At 41.7% G+C, this 18,268-nt stretch overlaps 2 protein-coding genes across 3 annotated transcripts in view; one reads left to right on the forward strand and one right to left on the reverse strand.

Moving 5' to 3' along the window:
- Positions 1–18,268, reverse strand: part of LOC122140127 (HHIP-like protein 1) — a 351,574-nt gene that overhangs the window by 112,475 nt on the left and 220,831 nt on the right. The window lies entirely within an intron of this gene.
- The window catches only part of LOC109108078 (B-cell lymphoma/leukemia 11B-like), a 392,484-nt gene that overhangs the window by 24,779 nt on the left and 349,437 nt on the right, over positions 1–18,268 (forward strand). The window lies entirely within an intron of this gene.

Consider the following 18,268-nt stretch of genomic DNA (forward strand, 5'->3'; position numbering starts at 1 on the left):
ATCACTTTCTTCAGCACTCAAAGCCACCAGAGAAACCTGCCGGTTAATCCAGGGAAATTGCTTGTGGCGGTTGAGTGGAGTAGAGAAGAGAGTCTTGTTATTTTAAGATGGCACCCCTGTTGTCTGTGTAAAAAGGTGTTAATGTACCTGGCATGACTTGAAGGAAAAATTGAAGATAAAGGCATATCTTTTCAGGTAATTGAGTCACTTTTGTTTAGTTACCCTCTCTAGCCTCCTAATTTAAGCAGAGAGTTTTCTTAGGAAAGCATTATTTGCATGTGGGCAGTTAGGCAGTTGTTGTGTAAGGCCAACCTGTTCACCTACCTCCATGCTAAGTCTTTAAACTGTGTCTTTATGTGCAGAATTTTCTCTCAGGTGGCCACGTCTTGGTCGGGAGAGATCTGTAGACCCCCGGCTGGAAGCATCGCTCTGTCCGCAGTCTGTGGCCCCTGTTGTTGGAAGAGGATGCCATGTGGAATTTTGCCTCTGGCGAAACTTTGGCCATCTGCCTAATTTGAAAGTGAGAGGTAGCATGTGAAATTAAATTAAAAGGAGGCCAGTGGCATCAGCCCAGTTTAATTGGGGCTGGAGAGTCAACTTTCTCTCTCTTTTCACCAATTCAAACATCACTTCCCTTGATGGCACTAACCAATCTTTCTCTCTCTCTCTCTCTCTCTCTCTCTCTCTCTCTCTCTCTCTCTCTCTCTCTCTGCTCAGTTGGGCTTAGAAATCAGATAAGAACTGCAAGGCTAAATGAGCATCATTAAAGTTAATCAGCAAAGCTGAAATAAAGCGGAAGGTAATCGGCCTCGTCCTTAGATGGTAGTGATATCAATCAACCCTGTTTTAAACCTGAGGTGTGAAATGAGTGGTGTGAAGTCGGTCAGTAAACTAAGCAGCTCTTTTATTTAACATTCTGCTAGCTAACATTTTTCACACTGACCTTACAATATATTTCATTGTTAAGAGCTTTATCACCTTATCCCATGTCGCGTGACCATGGTTTTGAGTGCCCCTGTCAAGACGATGTTGTCGGTGCAATTACAACCTTTGACGTCTAAAATGTGTGCCTGGCTGTCCCAGCTGGCATGGCTCCCTGCCTGCCCCCTGCACATTTCTGCACACACATCACAGGGACCTTTTATAGTGCCCTGCTCTCTTTGTGAAGGGGATTGCTGAATGCCCAGCTTTTTATAGTTACATTTAAAGGGAGTTGGATGCCTGGCCCAGCTGGGGCTCATTATGGGTATACGCTATCCAAAAATGCACGTGTAATTTAATTCGCTCACACAGGCCCCCATCTTCTCTCATTGCTTCGGGCTCCCAAGACCCCCCCTGGCCTCCGCTCTGTGCTCCTTCTGCATCTCTGAAGGACTCCTCGGCGGACCGCACAAGTCTCTGCTCACGATCAATAACCTAGCAGAGCAATAACATGCATGTGGATCACCCTCTAAAATCCAAGGGTTGCACTGGCAGAAAGCGCTTGGCTTTTAGTAATTTCCGGTTGATGTGGAATAAAAAAGAATGAATCATTATCCTTTCAGTTTGCACAATGCCTTTTTTTCTCTGTCTCTTTTCTTGCAGTCCTCTTTGGGTGTTTGAGACACTTTGACATTATTTCAGAGCCATGCTCAGCCATAACAGAGCTGGAATCAAGGGAAGACGGTCCTTTTTGGCTCTTATTGTGACATCGTTTCCCAGGCATGATGTAAATTCTCTCAAATGAAATGAATAGCTCAGCTAATGCAATTTTTTTTGAAGTCCATTTTTTTTCCCTCTCTGCCGAGGCAGTGCCAGAAAACCATTGCTCTCTTTGACAGTGAGCATTTTCCAGTTTTTCTAGTGTCTGACTGTCTCTGTTCCAGCTCTCCTTGATGGCGTGGACTGGGGCAACCTAGTTAAACGTTTTAGCAGGTTTACTTTCTCATTTGCTAAATCCACACTGCACTTTGTACCACTAATTTGACTTGTACATAAAAGTGAGGAGTTAAAGCTAGAGAAAATGTGTCATTCTAGTGTTTTGGAGCATGCAAGCTGGTTTTCTGGCTGGTAATTAGCTGGTAGACTAGCATTTTGTACCAACTAATGACCAGCTAAACCCACAGTATCATGTTCCAAAACAAATATTTACCAGCTGGATTTTTACTGGAGATTGTTATTTTGCGAATTCTAATAGGGGTTGTTAATCCAAACTAGAGTGTGAGAAAGTGACGACTTTCATATTGTTCCAAACTTATATGACTTTTTGAAAAAGGTTTTTATTCATTAAATGAAAGTCACTGGGGTCTAAACTACACTGGACCCCACGGATTTTCACTGTATGGACAACTGGAACATTTTTCAAAATATCATCTTTTTTTTTTCATTTCACAGAAGAAAGGAAGTCATACAGATTTAGAATTACATGATGTTGAGCTATCTCAGGGCCTCAGGGTACTATAAGTGCATATACTGTACCAGGTCCCCATCAGAAGAAACAATCCCTTTGAATTTAGTCCCAATGTTTTATAACATGCTAGTATGTCAACGGTTGACCAGTTAGAAGCGAGGAGTTGATATTTAAAGTTCTTCCTTCACCGAGGACCAGGTTTTGGGAGGAGAGATGGGGGCGTTCAAGGAGCTCTGTTTCTGGCAAATGAAAACAGATTGGACTGGTTATGGGAGAGAGCCTGGTTTCAGTTATACTGGAGACAGGCGTACTGTGTGAATGCCATACCCCCCACTACCACCACCCTTTCCTCCATTTACAGTCTCTGACATGTTTTTTCCAGCATTACTTTCTGCTGTGCTCTTTTCTTAAGATTTTTTTTTTTTAGCTTTTTTTTTAGCTTTTTTTTTTTCCAGCCCCCTTTTTCACTTGGGAATTAAACAGAAGGAGAGCAGCTCGCGGCTCCTGTAATCATGCTCACAATTTTGAAACATTTATTTTTTGTTGTCAGGGAAAAAATTGGTCACGAAGAGTTTAAAATCTCTCTCACAAAGAGCATTTTCAAGCATGTGGTTTGACACGCTGAGCATGCCAGGGTTCATGCTGCTGAGAGTCATGTGATTATCATCATCTCTTTGACATTGGGGCCATTTTACAACTTCGACTCACGGTTATAATCATCCCATGAGAAAATGTTTTCTTTGTGCTGACAGGGAGGGGTACTTTGTTTATGCTGACTGGAACACCCAATTTCTCTTATTATTTTGTCTAGCCGAATGCTCTACAGACAGGGATACCAAACACTGCCTGGGTAAGGCAGACCTGGCCCTCTTCGAGCGTACGTTTTTAAAAAAACTCCCGGCCTGTCAGTACACAAACCTCTGTGTTTTGTTTGCTAATTGAAGCTACATCATCCTCCGTGTTTGGTCTGGCTCAGTGATTTTAAATATTTCATGCAGTTTGCAGAAAGGCTTTAGTTACAGTCTTTTTTGTGTGTTGCTCTAAAACAACATTTACATTCAGTTTGCAATGCAGCCGAGTGCCACGGAAATGAAGTGCTTGTGCAATTAGTACGTTATTGCTAGCTGTTTTCCTCCCTGGTCTGAAGTACAGAGTGGGCCAGGACACAATGGGCTGGCATGATTATTGGGTGCATTTGGTACGCCTGATTACATTTTACAGGTGCTTGTTAAAGCGAGCCTTTCACACTCCTGACTGCCTGATGATAGGAAGCACCTCTCGCACAGGTCATGTGTTTATGTACGTGCGTATGTGTGTGTGTTTTCACCACTCCTGAGGTCCAACAGCCTTAGCTGCCCCCTGTTCTCGGCGCAGTCCATCAGGTGCAGCTTGTGTGTGATCAGGCCCTTATAAGGGCCGTTTATGATAGAGGACACACATCCTCCCCCTTTCTCCAGCCCCTGGATTCCTACTCTAACCCATGTCTGGTCTGAATCTGCTCTTCCAGGACACAGCGCACAGGTTCTCTCTGTCTCAGCAGTGTAAACACAGAGACCTCGGCCAGAACGCATGGACGCTGCCTCCGAAACCACATAAACACACTCACAGGTTTGTTCATGTATACTTATGAGTTGACTGCTAATGGTTTTAAAGGTGCTGTTAATTGTTGTTAGCCATTCTGGAATGTCTATTACTGCACATTTTTAATTAACAGATAGAAAGTTTCTGAAAAGTTCCAAAAAGATCCGCTTGGGTAAAAAAAAAAAAAAATGCAATCAGATGTTACTGTCAGATAATAGGGACATTTTCTATATGCCAACACTCTTACAGCACCTTTTAATTTAGCTAGTTACTCCAGACTGACCACAAAAGGTCTACCTGTGTCCTAAAACCTTTGGCAGTTTTTTGAACTCAAATAAGATATCATTTAGTCTAATTATTGCAACAGTAAGGGAGTGAGTGAATTTACACTAGTGAGGCAAATGCTCACAAAAAGTTTATTTGTTGAAGGTAGTAAGGGATTTAGCTGTTCTGTTAGTATGATTATGCTTCATAAGATATCCTGCATATTTTTCGTATGCAAGCATCACCTGGCTTCATGCACCCCACAAAATGCACCTCTCTCGAATTTCTCCTAAGCTGGCATCTCTGCACCAAAATTTCTGGGTAAATAAAGGTGCCCAACCACAAGCCAAAACCTAATTTTTGCTCCGCCGTGGGAGACATTTTTACACCCACTACTGAGGCTGAGTGTAAACGTGTTTAGGAGTCCTACAGACCGATCAGTAAGGCAGATGTTTGAGTCACCTTCCTCATACGTTAGTCTGACAATTGCAGGAGTCAGTCAAAAAGTAACTCAGGATGCTGGATTTATCTATAGCAGATAAAATCTCTGCCTATATCACAACAGTTTTCAACAAGTTTTCAACAAATTTTTAGTTCTTTGAAACAACAGAGCATTTTTTATATAGTTCAGAGGTTGCTCTTTTAATTAGGCTAGGTATCCATTTTGTCTCCCTAAATTTACTTTAGGAGAAATAAAAATAGAATAAGAAATTATGCAATTTTATGCTATAAAATTGGATCTGATTTGCATAGGCCAGATAATGTGGTCTTGGAAGAATTTGATGATTTTTTGTTATTCTGGTCAGTTGGAGGACAGTTTGTGATATTTTTCTACTGGATACTTGATAATTAATTTATATATTTATTAATATGCATCAATACATTTTTACAGGTTAATGTGTAGATGTAATGGCAGTGCCTGTGCCCCAAAAGACTGGAGATTCATTACATCACACAGAGCCAGAGAGAGAGTTGAGCCAATAAGCGAGGCATATCATGTGGGGATGCTCCCTCTTGGGCCTGTACACTTTGGACCCTCTCACTCTGGCATGAGGGCAGACTGAAGAGGCTGTCCAAAAATCTTGTTGGTTTTGTAGTCCCGTGCAAATCAGGGTTATGGTGCGTTCACATTGGAAGCACCAGTCATGGCATTGATGCAAAAAACACGGTTAGACAAAAACATGACACGAGTGACAACAAAACAAACATCCTCACTTTAAACATTCAGACCATGATTTAACAATTATTACAATTGTTAATATGCACTAAATGGATGAGATTATCCGTAATTACCTTGCCAGTCACTTGATGTTTTTGTTTGATTTAGCGCCCAGGGTTGTGCGGCATTCAGTACTGAATTAAGAATGCTATTTTTAATTTATGACTGCTTCATTGAGGTAAGCAGAATTAAGCAGAAATAACTGAAATTTCAAGAAATTACATATAACAGTTCTTTTTTATTAGAAAAACTATTGGTTTGTCAAAGATTTGTTTCAAAGCTTAAAAAGCTTTGAAATGTAAACATTCTGAATTCTGCCTAAACTGGTTTTTACCTAATCTTAGCATTAGCATTTGCTTTGACTGTATATTTCTATTGATTTCTATTCTTATGTTTTAAACTCCCAACATTTGAAATTCTGAGAAGTTCTCTCTTGCATTTTGAGGCAGGTACGAGCAGGCAGGTGAGGCTGGTGCTACTTTAAGACTTGTGTAGCAGGATTAGGATGTTTGAATTGCCCCCCTCCCCCAATCCCATCTAAATGCTGCCCCACTTCCTCACTCCCCCCCCTTCTTCCCAGTTGCTGACCAGCCTGATGCCGATGTTAAGCCATGTCTGTCCCATTCACCTCTAATCCTTTTAATTTGTTAACATGACACAGGCTTTCATACACAGAGCTGCTGACTTAGGCCTTCTGCATTAGCTTGGGTTCCTCATCCAGAAACTACTGAAAGCATCTACCTTTTTCACACTGTAGTACACACATGACCACACTTGCACACGGGCACACTTATGGTAATTTTAAAGCCTTACTTTAAAAGCTGATGTTCTCCAGAGGGAGTAAATCCAGTGGACTGGTAATGACAGTTTTCAGAGATGAGACCTTCTGTTCTCCTCTAGCTCCCTCTGCTTGACAGTGACCCAGCGAGCCATGGTTTCCTGACACAGTGTTCCAAGTTCTGACCCCACACGCGTGTGTTTGCACACACACTCCCTGCCTATCTACCGCTGGCCTTTTTTGGAATGACATGACCTCATTGGAGAGAAATTGTTAATTCTTCTCTCCGCCTTGCCACTTTGCTGTCACTGGGGTGAGTTAATGAATTTAAATTCATTCTGATTTTCCTAAGCTGCTCAGCATTCGTTTTAAATTCATAAGAAATAATGCCAGTAACCCTTCAGCTCCGTACCCCCCCTCCCGACCTGCCTAATCCTTGCCTCCCCTAATCTCACGTGAGGAGATGGGCTGCGGTGCTGCCACATGGCACCCAGATTTCGCTCCACACGCAGAGGAGAGGAGAGCGTGTCTTTGTCAGTCATGGGAAAGCTTTAACACAGACAGTCATATAAATGTCAGTTCTCAACGGTCACGCACTTTTTCCTGTCAGAGTTGAATATAAATAACATCCTTTGCGTGAAATTTTGACAGGATAATGGACGTTCATGTTGGTTTATGGGAGTAGAGGTTTTAGAGGCATTTTGTAAGGACTCTGTGCTCCACCTTAAGCACAAGTAGAAATGGCTAATCACTTGTGGTGAACATTTTTGAGAACTCTTAGTTTCAAACTCTGACTTGATTTACTGTTTGCTGCTAAAGAAGATCTAGTGCTTGCAAAAATGTCTAGGTAGCCCAGCAGTTTCGCACTTTTAGCCATGCTATTCATGTGGCAGATACCAGATTGAAACTGCAAAAAATTCTACTCTTAACAAGAATAAGTATATTATTTTCCAGTTCAAAAATCCAAAAAATTAGTGAATGTATCTTTATACGAGTATATTTTGTGCTATTTCACTGGCAGATTTAAAGTGTGAACAAGCTAAAATCAAGAAAAAATACACTTTTAGTCAAGATGTAATCCATAAAAAAAAATTAAGGTCTAAAAGTTGTAAATATTTAATTCATTTTATGAATTTACCCGTTTTAAGGATTTTGAGGTATTTTGACTACTGCATTATGACTCCTTTCTTCCTATCACTTCCAGTCCTGCTTCTAAATAAAATTTGCCATAATGACAAAATAAAATAAAGACAAGATGTGACATATTTAGTTAACAGAAAAAACAGGGAGAAAAAGTGGGTGAAAAGTAGTGAAAGTAGTATTGTCCAAACTACTGAAGTGTGTTTATCCTCTTGAACTCAACCTGTCCAGTTGGGGATTTGGCAGATAGGAGGCAGAGAATGTAAAGCAGATGTTAGCTGTGGAAATGGCTGTGTGCTGTCCAGTCCAGGTCCTACACTAGTATGTCAAGCAGGCCCTGTAAAAACAGCTGCTTCTAGATTCCTTCTCGCCACATTTGCACTTAGTGAATCACCCATGATTCCCTGCTTCCCCTGCTGAATGCTATCTCTCCCCCTCAGATCTGCCCACTGTCTTTGTGGCAGACGGTGCTGTCCCCGCTGAACACGCTCCGAGATGCGTAACTTTGCGGCTAAGGAGGCTGCTGCTCTTTACGGCTCTAGTTCACGATTATCTCTCCTTTCTGAGGCTTACGGAGCAGGTGTAAGCTCTTCCTACAAGCGTACGTCACATGCGTAAGAGCATGAAAGCTTCCCTCCATACGAGAGGAAACTGTAGGGGGCAGGCGCAGCTCTAGCTCTCCACAAGCTTTGTTCGCAGCAGCGCAATGCGCCGGGACTGATTTGCATGTAATTGTTGCCTCCGATTTGCCATGATAGTCATAAACAAGACATTAGCAATTCAAGGGTGAGGAATTAGAGGCCTGGGAGACTCCCAGATCACACACATGGTAATGAAGCCCCTGGCTTAATAATGCAAGAAATGTCAGGAAACTTTCCACAAGCTGGGCGGGACGGGAGGGAGGCACCCTGTGCCTAGGGCTTATGTCATCTTTGTTCTAAATGCAAATCAGTTTGTCGTGACATTGACTCTATCAAATGTGGAGCGCTCCGACACCCCAGGCCCAGCAGCGGGCTGTCAGGTCTGGCTTAGTCTCCCAGGTCCACTCTAGCTCACGCGGCGGACTCTGTCGTCCTGCACAGCCTACTTCATGGCATTTTGAGTTATCGATCCGCAACGCAGAGTACTTGTTTTTGTGTTTTCCTTTCTGTTTCTTGTTTTTTAGTCCTCTTGCAGAAAGACGTTAACACAGCAAAGTGCTGGAGAGAGTCAGTCGGTTAGCGGGAACTCAATCCACCTAGTCTGCAGGTACCATGAAATACAAGGAATATAATCTCGACCTTAATATTTTAAGAACTCCAGTGTGTGAAAAACTCCAGGCAGTTCAAAGAGAGATGACTCCGGCTCAGATAAAGGGAGACTTCTAACGCTTGGGAAATTCCAAGGTTATCTGAGTAAGTCCTGGTTAACAGGATGTCCAGTTTTGAAGTGGGATTTGCAGTCCCATGTGACCAAATTTTTCTCCTATCGTTCTTCCGTTTGCTCATCTCCAGCATGAAAAGGCAGAGCCTCCCAAAATAACTCCAAAGGTTAAGATATTAATTAAACGTTAAGGGGCGAGAGGACAGATAATGAGGGGGACTCTTTCACAAACAGACTGCCTAGTGCTCCAGTCAGGAAGCCTGGGATGAATGAAGGTACCAAATCAGTTGCTCTCCACTCTCGGTCTCTGCAGTCATTATACAAATTACCTCCCAGCTTCAATATCCGCCTGCACCTCTTGCAGTTGTCATAAGTAGCCCTGGTCATTAGAGTATCCTGGGTAATCAGATGGAACAAAATTCATCCCGAGCAATTAAAAAAAAAACTCCAAGACCCGGTGGCTGGCAATTAAACTGTTTCACTGCGCATCTCGACCGTCATCTTTCTGGTCTTTTTTTCTATTAATCTAATAACTTCGAGCGAAGTATTTAAAAGCTTGACCTTAACACAATTCCTCCTCAAAAACAGAATCAGATGTTTAGGCCCTTTTCTCCTAAGTTACCTTGCATCTAGTTTGTTTAAAAGCCTAATCTGCTCCAGCGCATGACAAATACCCTTTTGATTTTGCTGTAATAAGGCATTTGCATATGTTTCTCTTATTTCACAGCACACAGGGTGTAGGAAACGGGGAATGAACGCTGTAATTTGATGGCCTTGACACAGTTGACACAGTTGACATTAATCGTAAACTGGTCTAGTGATTGGCACTTCCCCAGCAATTGTCGATCTAGAGGTAAACCTGTTTCCCTCACCGACCTGGTGCGCCTTCCATAATAGCCATGATTTAATTTAGCTATTTAAACCTGTAATTCCAGCAAAATATTTATTGAAGAAGCGAGGGGAGAAAATTGGGCCATTAGGCGCTGAGGATGAATACATCGATATGAAAATGAACCACGCCTAACTGGTAGTAGTTGACCTTCGCATTTTGCAGCAGTTTTTATAGCGCGGGCCACAGTAATTACTGCAAATTGAATCATAGAGAAAACTGAATACATGCGGTAATGAGCATTTTTATTTCGTTATTGCACTTTCCGACTGGGCTGTGATGGTATGAAGTCTCCGCTCAGGGCCAGCGTGCGCTCCTGAGGAGGATTCCGGAACATGGAAATCCGGCTAAATTAACACCCGCCGAATATTTCTTCTCAGATCTGTGCCGTGAAACGGTGTTAACCAAGCTTCTTCTCCCACTCACACCTCGTACGGGTAAAAAGGCAGTCATTATGAAAATCTCATTTTTTTTTAAACCAGATGATTTTTCCTCACCGAACCTGAGGTGATGTTTTGTTGTTTGGTTTGTTACAGACGCTGTCTGGATTTTGTTGTGTGCCATTTTTAAAACAACATCCTCTCGCATCCTGTTTGTTGTTTTTTTCTGAGCCGGGGAGAGATGGGTTGGTGGGGGGGGGGGGGGTGCCAATTTATTTGTGAGCATTGGTCTCTTTTGGACGGGCATATGGCACGTCCTGTAAGACGTTGCAATATGCAAATTCCAGGGGAGTCCTGACTTTAAATGAAGCAGTGACAGTGACAGGGGCCCTTTTGAAGAGCACACATCACAGTACTCCATGGAGGAACAGCAGGGGAGACCCACAATGCCGTGCGGCTCTCTCATTCTCTCTCTCTCTCTTTCCTCCCCTCTCTGTCTGCACCACCCACCTCTTTCTTACAGTACAATGGCATTCATCATACAAGAGACCAGCGTTACTGTATGCACGCGGCCCTCATTTGCAGGCTTAATCCCGCACCATGCCTTCTTCAAAGGGAGGCTAGCTAGTAGTGTCGAAATCCTCCAGCCAAAACATCATCTTAGTTCTACCACGTTTACAGTCTCATTTTGTTTTTTTGAATCTCAAGAGTCTTGCTTTGTTAGCGTATAGCGTTTAGCGTGAGGTGATGTGCTGTGTCGTCTACGTATCCATGGATTATTTCCCTGTTCTCAGCAAGGGACTCCAATTTGCTTCTTCTTTTTTTTCCCCTCTCACTCTCCCTCCATAGATTCAGATAGACAAGTATTTCGTCTCTGTTTGATGCACTCATCTGGTTGAATAGAGACGTGTGGCGATTCTTTACACTCAGCTGCGCGGTGCTTTTGCAGCCAGACGCTGCGCTTGAATGAGGGCTGCCGCCATGTTTTCCACGAGACCCGTCTCTGCTCCGCAAAACAGCAGCTTGAGTCCTAATTAATGGGACATGCGTCGCTCTGCATATCTATCCGAGGAGAATCTAACTTAATTTTTCGAGCAGGGTGTCCCCACTAATAATCGTTCAATGGAATAGTCATCCCGAGGCCTGTGGATTTTAGTCCCTCTAAATTATCATTAAGGACCAGACCTACACTTAATCAGATATTACAAAAAAAAAAAAAAAAAAAAAAAAAAAAGATAATGCCGGAATAGGGATGAAAGTGGAGCTGTTTAGAGACCTCTCAGAAGGCTGTTTGCATGAGGCAGGGCCTCCCCAAAGCATGCTGCCTTACTCTAAACAAACGTAATAAAACTAGGGTGTCAAGCTTTGAAGAATCCGTCGGTCTTCTAGAGATTTTTTTATTTATTTATTTTTTTTGGAAATGTATTGGAAAATAAAGGAACACTTTAGTCTGGGATGTGATTCCAATATTACTCTCTTAGAAAAATGACCCATAATACCAAGCTGCCAAATTTAGCACATTACGGTGCTCTTAAATGCGTTTTTCTACACAAGTACCCTTAACCTGTTCTTATTTAACAACTACAGTAATTTTTCACTTTTTCAGCAGAAACACTTTTATTTTTGTTTCAAGCTGCAAAACGTTCCAGACTGCCATGATGAAGCACTTATGTCTCAAAGGCGTCTCGGTCAGGCGGCATGACTCTCTCTGATCTGTCTTTACTGTACTATGACAGTTTTTTCTGTTGGAAATTTGGATGGCGTAACTGTAAATGCCGAAAATGGGACACCGGACTCCCTCGTGGGCTCAGAAAAGCTACCGTGCACGAGTGAGCTAGTTTTCTCGCTCTCCCTTTCTTTCTTTGCGCGCGCGGTTTTTCCCTCTTTCCTCTGTGGTAAGCCATCCAAGAAGCCCCCTGCCAAAGCTTGGTGTGAACCACAGCCAAACAAAACACAGGCAGCCATCCAGGCCAGCGCGGCACGCTTCCACTAATAGAGAGAGAAAAGCTTCCAGACCCAACACTCTACTTACAGACGGCAAAATTCTTTATGCTAGACTAATAACTTAATGACAGCCTAAAATGAAGTCCCTATAGTGAAAACCACTATCAGCAAATGAGCACCTCATTAAAAGATGCTATATCCCTTTCCTCCCCCCTCCCTGTCAATTTATAACCTGCCTTTATTGTGTCAAAAATCTCAAATTCCTGGAGACTTTTGCTCCTTTGTCCTCGCAAAATCTGGTTGTGTCTCGTTCACTAACACACACACAGACACACATTCACCCTATGCTTTAAAGCAATAATGTATGTAATAATATATGCCAAATCATACGAAAAGCTTTTTTTTTGGTCTCTTTTTAAAAATGATATTATGATTTATGGTTTATTTTTAATCTCATTGAAGGTTCAAACAACAAAAGCCAATGAATTCACTAAGCAGTCTTCAGGTGTAATTTATGCTCAAACATTGGCTTTGTCGCTTTTAACAACTACCACAAAATAATTGTCACAGTAAATTTGTGACACTGACTGTGAACTGTAAAATAAAGCAGCCAAATCGCAGAGAATGCATGTTGAATAATTTTTATTCCTCATGTACTTTTTTTTTTCATTTTCAGGATGAAAGGTAAAGTGGATCATTGTACCTCTCAGTGCGATGCTGAAACCTATTAACTGTCATCTTTTTATTTTTCAGTTAATGTTCTTAAAGCCCGGCATTTGCATGCTGTTCAAGTCGGTGTGTGCGAAGAGCCACGATTAGTTTATTAGTGATAATTTCTCTTTAATTGAATTGGGGTCTGCATGCACGACTGATACTGCCGATGACACACACTTTCACACAATACCGTCCTCGTTCTCCTCTCCCGCCCGGCAGCTGGGCCTCGTTGGGAATATCTAATTGAAAATAGAATCAGCCAGTACTCAGCATGAGAAACTAATCACTCCAAACTTATCAGCAGAATGGCCAGGCTGCTATTCGGCCCTTTCATTTCCAAATCAGAGAAATCGGAATTGCCAGAATGCACTGCAACAATACAAAAAAAAAAAAAAAAATAGAAAAACCCCCCCCCACACACACACACGCACACGCACACAAAAACCCCTGTTAAATGCCTCTGTGTTAAAGTCTATATATATAGGTCATGTCTGTGTATATTTGTCATAATTTAGCTTCATGCTTTTTGTTGTATATTTGCAAAGTTAAATCTGTACATATCTATGCAGGCATAAAACACAAAATCCATATGACTTTTTTTTTAAAATAAATCCTATTATAACTACTATGATCTTAGTTTTGATGCCGCTATACTGAATAGATTTTTTTTTTTGAGTAAATTTATGTTTTTTAATTGTGTGTGTGTGTATGTATATTACAGGCCATATTAAAATATAATATTAAAAAATATGAATAAAATTAACAATATAATAAATTTAAAATAATTCCATGTCCTAATCAAAGCCTGACTCACTGTCCAATAATTTTTCGTTATTTTTTTTTTTTTTTTTTGGAAATCACATTCTGATTGTTACGTGTTGGTGGATTCCATTTTATATTGTCTTATATTCTATGTATTTATGAATGTGTGGTTTTAGGTGCATGTTTATAAAGATATAACACTGTACATTAGTTATTTCATTAGTATTAGTGCACATTTATTATTTATGTATTATTTTGTAAAATATTACCTGTATAAATGATGTCTTCTGATATTTTGGTTTAAATTATTCATTATGGTTATTTTAGGTGTAAATGTGTGCAAATGTGTGTTGATACAAGAACCTGATAGTGAATAGCTACAGCGCCCCATGCCGACACAAATCTGGGGATACATCCACCTAAACCTGAGCACACTCGTAGTGTTAGCATCAAGAGACGTGATGCCAGGTTTTCTCTCCCGCTCTCTCTCCCCCCTCTGCCTCTCTCTTCCTTTTTTTCATATTGAAATGTGAATAATAGGGTGATTAAATAGAGCTGTATATTAAAGTACAGCTGACATTAGAATTAGCATAATGTGCTCTCGCCTCGGCTGCATACTTTATTGCCATCTGCGTCGGTACTCCAATCCCCTCGGGAGTGCAGGCGCTGAACACTTCTCAATAAACTCACGCCCGAGTCCCTTCAGCATGGCCACAAATACCATTTCAGCGCAGGCGCAGCCATTGATTCGTCTTAATTGTGGGGCAGAAAATGAACATTCGGCCCCCTGATGGACTTCTGTTTGTCTGCGAGAGGATCAGCTAGTACAGTAGCCTGTGTTTTACGCCGCCCTGGTAGTTAGCATAGAGAAAGGTTCTCTCTCTCTCTCTCTCTCTCTCTCAAACACACACACACACACACAGTGGAAAAGGACAGTGCCTGGTAAACACAGACGCTACTTGTTTTCTAGGGCTCCTTTACACTGGAGCATTAGTCTTTGAAAGTCATCTGCCATGAAAAACAACAAGGAGGAGGTTGGAGGATTGTGTGTGTGTGTGTGTGTGTGTTTTATGCGTGTATGCATATATGTAGGCCTGTGAGAGGCTGGGGAAAAAAGATGCGGCCATTGTGTGGAGCTTACGCTCCTGTCCACTGTAATTAAGTCAAAGGCTTTACAGGACGAGAGTAAGGTAAACAGATGTTCTTATGAATGCACATCAGCCACATAATAACATATAGTGGGGAATGCTTTTTTTTCTCAGTGAACCTTTAAAATGCGTTTAAGTGCTTGTAAATGTTTCATCTTTAAAGGTTGTTTTTTTTTTACATTTAAAAGGGCATTGATTGAACATTTCTTTCCAATTGTCATACATATCAGCACATCATCTGACAGAAAGCTTTTTGTTTTAACCCTTATGTTCTGTTGAGAGTGATGTTTGTGCTTTATGTTTGAGGTCTCACATGGTATAAGTAATAATATTAAAAGGAATTTTGAAATTTAGCATTCACCTCATTTACAATATAATTTTTTTTTGTAAATTATTATGAGATATTTAAACTCAATTGGCAAACATTATTGCAGATTTAATTTATCTGTTGTAGTAAATATGCACCTTTCAGAATTGGGACTGATATCGAATATAGTAAATTTGTTTATGTTTGAGGTCAATTTGACACATTAAAGCAGTGGTTGAAGTGTATTTCTTAGTGTTTACACCAATCTGAGACTGATGTCAGCATATGATTATTTTTATTATCACCTTTGCTTTATACTCAGATTTTATAAGATTAGGAAAAGTCATTAAGAATCAACCTGATATTTAAATTCTAAATAAAAATTTAAATGGCTTTGGGTCAGACCCCAAACAGGACATGATGGGTAAACTACTGATAATGATATTTCTCTAAGCACAAAAGGATGCTATGATACCTGTGGAAGAAAATGCTTTTTTAAATGTTGTTAATGTGGCACTTTTTAAATTTTCACGTGCATGGCACTACTCATTTTTTACTGATTTACATTTTTGTGTGCTACTATTCAAATTCCTTGATGAAATATTGCATCTCAGTATACCAATAAGATGAAGCTTCAGGCTGCTGCTGTATATAATCTCTTGTCTCTGTTTCTTTCAGATGAAAACACACTTCCCTGTTTAGCAATGCTCTTCGGCAGCATGTAAAGGAATGCTAGAACAGATACTAACCATTCATTCTCTCTGCTCTTTTTGATCCTTCACAATGGCCATGATTGAAATAGACACCCATGAGGGCTTCCTAGTCCCAGCTCCTCCGAGCCCTGTGTGTGACTGCCGCCCCATTGTTCTCTCCTCAGTCGCTCGCTCTCGCACACATACATATACATGAAACCCACTCATAAAGGTACACAAAGCACAGCCAGAAATCAAATACCCAAACATTACGGCAGCATATGTTTTTCTGCTTATCCTAAATTGCTGCATTAGGTCAGAACAGCAAGCTTTCATTTAATAAATAAATGAAACTCATTTCCCTAGTGCACAATTACCATTTCCACTTTGTAAATCTTTTTTTTTTTTTTTTTGCACACCAGTGTCCCTGGAGTATACAGCAGAGTTTGGTTTAGCATCCTTTTTTGTTGTATACTCAGTACACTTGGCTTGTTTGTGCTGCCATGGTAATGAGTCCCCTTTGCATGGCGGAACCGGTTGTAACAGTGAAGTTGTAAGCATCAATTAGTCATGTATAGTTAAAGCTCCAGAGCCGCCACCAAGCACAGGAGCCACTTTTTAACACATCCTCTGATCCGAGAACTGATGCTGTTCACACTTTACCTGAACCCTGTATGCAGACTTCACCACGTTCACTTGCTGGCATTTAATTATATGATTAAAACTGTGGAATACAGGAATAAAATTGTTATCAGTGAAACTGATTGTGCAATTAATTCACTAGTGAGCCATTTTTTTTTTTTTTTGTAATCAAACTTGCTCTCAGAGTAGAAGTGATTCACTGTGATGTCATTAAGGAGGGAGGGGGGTTTTCCAGGAAGATGTAACTATAGCAATAAGATAAAAACGTGAGAGGAAGTAAGAAAAACAATCTTGAAGAAATTCTTAATGGAACAGTAAATAATACCCTTGAGCTGTTTTAAATGCCACAGACTTTAACACTCACACCAGTGTGCTTTTTTCTCTCTCAGCCTCTTAAATCACAGGCATGTTTTCACTCTTTATTTGAAACCATTTATCTTGATGTGTGCTCCCCCTTCCCCCAAACCCACACCCTCCTCTCTCATTTTTTATTCGTTTCTTTGAGGGGACAACTTAAGTTTTATTTGTTTGATAGTGATGAGAGTCCCCTAAATCACAGTTTAAGTTGTACTTCTCCAATTTGGTGGCATATTACTCTGGCATTCTAGGACAGTCTCAGTGCTTGGAGGGTTTTCCCAGTTTAGAGTGTTTTCTTGCCTGACATTATGCTTCTAAAATGAGTCAGCAAGCCGTTTGTAAAAGCTAAGATTAAAAGTTGAAAAATGGGGAATGCAATGTTCCCACAGCTCCAACCCTTCGTGGAGCACCGTTTATGGCAATGAACTTGTCACAGCTCTGTAAAGTATGAGTTTGCCCTGTTCATGTGACAGCCTGATGGGTACCCAAAAATGAGCATAGCCCAAAGTTTTCACATACCTCAAAGTTTGTTCTTTGTAACATGTTAAATCATGCTTGAACCCTACGTCTCATTCTTTATCAAGTCAGATCTACTTTTAGTGGGTTATTTAACAGGACTTTATTTCTAGCATTATGACACAAATGTTGTGGAAGTGACCTGCAGAGGTTTTAAACTCAAAGATAAATAAAGATCTTTGTTGTTTTTCTGCTTGGTTGCAGGTAGAGATGAACCTTCGAGTTTACATATGCACGACGTGCAAACAGCCCTTTACCAACGCCAACTGGTTCCTTCTGCACACGCTCAGAACACGCATGGGATCCGCATCTAACTTGGAGACCAACCACTCGAATACCTCCCTGACCCCACGGATCACTATTCCTCCCCCCATTTGTGCTGAATCCATACCACAGTCCCCGTTAACACCAACTTTTTAGGGGACAATAACCCTTTCCACCTCCTACGGGATGAGTGGGCCCCTACTCCGAGAGCCCCCACCTGGCTTTGTGGAAAACCGCCCTCCTAATACGCCTCCCCCCCTTTGGGCGGGGTCAGCCCCCCTCCTCGACATCACTTAGATCCCCATCGCCTAGAACGCCTTAGTGCAGAGGAAATGGGTTAATCTCCCAGCCATCCCAGTGCCTTTGAGAGAGTGATGCGCATGACACCCATGGCCATGGAGTCCCCAGTCCCATTTTGGATTTTCTCCCGCCGACTTAGAGAGCTCGCTGGAAACAAACAACTCCACTCCACCGCTGTCACCAAGCCCGTGGCAAACCCTATGCATCGCCTCCTCAATCCCAACCCCCTTCCAGCCCAGCCCGAAGTCGCCATTTCTGAGCACCCTCCACTACCTCCCATGCCCCCTAAACAACACCACCCCACCGCAGACACAGGGCAAGTCAAAGTCCTGTGAGTTCTGTGGCAAGACCTTCAAGTTTCAGAGTAATCTGGTTGTTCATCGGCGAAGCCACACGGGCGGTGCCACACGGCGAGAAACCCTACAAGTGCCAACTGTGTGATCATTCCTGTTCTCAGGCTAGCAAACTGAAACGCCACCTGAAGACCCACATGCACAAGTCTGGCTCCATGACGGGCGTTTCTGAATGATTGCTGCCCTGTCCACCACCATTTCACCCGAGCCAGGAACTAGTGACGTCACTGGGGCGGGGGTATGAAGAAACAGAGATGGCGATTTTAG

The sequence above is a fragment of the Cyprinus carpio genome, chromosome B17 (assembly GCF_018340385.1).
Source record: "Cyprinus carpio isolate SPL01 chromosome B17, ASM1834038v1, whole genome shotgun sequence".
Classification (NCBI taxonomy): domain Eukaryota; kingdom Metazoa; phylum Chordata; class Actinopteri; order Cypriniformes; family Cyprinidae; genus Cyprinus; species Cyprinus carpio.